A 1,836-nucleotide genomic window follows, 5' to 3' on the forward strand; every position below is an offset into this window, starting at 1 on the left:
AAAAAAAAAAAAATTTAAAAATCGAACAGCGGTCCCCCCTCCCCCATTTTTAATCAAAAAAACCTCGAGTGGAGCCCATCGGTCCCACAAAAAGTGTAGATTCTCGATCCCACGTCCTAGCTAAGTCGTTATCTCGGAGTGGGTTGCTTGTTTCGGCTCCAAATCACCAAATTTTCAATTTTTCAAAAACTTTAAATCGAAGTATTCTGACTTAGTTTTTGTTAAAACTCGTATAAAAACTGCATATTAGTTGTTTTTTATGTGCTCTATATTATTTTGTGATTGTTTTGCGATTTAACTAATTTATTATTTTTTATCCAGATTATAGTATTAGTGTGCTAAAAAAAATAGTAAAATAGAGAAATTGTTATTAGTTGTTAAAAAAAATATTAATTAGTTACTTTTTATTGTGGTATATGTATTTTCGTGATTGTTTTGTGATTAAATTGATTTATTATTTTTATCCGGTTTGGATTATTTATTTGCTAAAAGACTAGTAAACTAGATAAATTGTTACTTTAGTTCCCTGTAGTGGTATCTTGTGGCCTAATGTAGTGCTCATATTTGTAATGTAGTGCCCTTTTAGCATAGTAAAACGTAGTGCCCTTTAACGTAGTATCCTTGTAGTTATAGAAATTAATCATTTAAGTATCTCTTACACCCAAAAATACGTCAAAAAATTGATAGTTCAAACACAAACTATCTCCAATTATAGTCAACAAACGTTAGAAAATAACATGAGAAAACAACAATATTTGTCAAACTAAGTATTGTTATATGAATATTTAATACACAAAATCACAAAGAAAATAGATTTATTAGTCCGATACCTTGTATAAAATTCATATGTGTAAGAAATATTCGATCGCATAGAGTGTACGAATGGGTTGATTAACAATTCACAGATGAAAAAATGGCAAAAAACAGTTTAAATAAGTCGTATCTTGCTCGGACCAATAAATAGAGCTATCAGATCTACCTATACAGTAACGGTATTTAATTATGAAAGTTTGCTGGGTAGCTGACCCTCTTAGTCCGTTCTTGCCAGAGTGGGAGCCTACCTAATCTTTATGTTTTATGTTCTTCGTTCATGGTTCGATATTCTGGTGTCCTAGGCGTAGAGGAACCACACCAATCCATCCTCCGAATATTTTGGTCTTACATTAGTTTCGATATCTTTTTGGAATATGAACAAAGAAGAGAAGATAGGCTCATTACATTCATAAAAAAAGATTCTTTCTCTTGTTTGAGACAAGTCGTGAATCTAGAATATCGTAGTCTTTTACAGTGAAAGAAGTTGGGACAAAGTTGTCAATAATAGATTATTAAATTATGTATTATGAAAATTAATTATTTAATTTTATTAGAATAAAAAATAAGTGAGTAACAAACAAACATATAAAATAATAAAACTAACAATACAATAATAAAACTAACATATACAATAACAAACCAACATATACAATAATAAACTAACATATAAAATAACAGACTTGTTAAGTGATAAATCAGGAAAATTTTCTCATCACGAACATAAGAACAGGATACCTTGGTGCTACTGGGCCTCAAATATTATGTCCAAAACCAAAATGTAAATATTTAATGATTAAATCTTGTATAGTTATGAAAATTAATTATTTAATTTTATTATAGTAAAAAATAGGTGAATAACAAATAAACATATAAAATAATAAAACTAACATATAAAATATAAAATTATAATATTGAAAATGTATCAACCTAATTAACAATATAGTAAAAATATCGAATAAAATTTAATATTAAAGGTATTGCAATATATTTAAGCAATGAAAAAGAAAAATAATGTAATTAATA

This window comes from Nicotiana attenuata, unplaced genomic scaffold, assembly GCF_001879085.1.
Source record: "Nicotiana attenuata strain UT unplaced genomic scaffold, NIATTr2, whole genome shotgun sequence".
NCBI lineage: Eukaryota > Viridiplantae > Streptophyta > Magnoliopsida > Solanales > Solanaceae > Nicotiana > Nicotiana attenuata.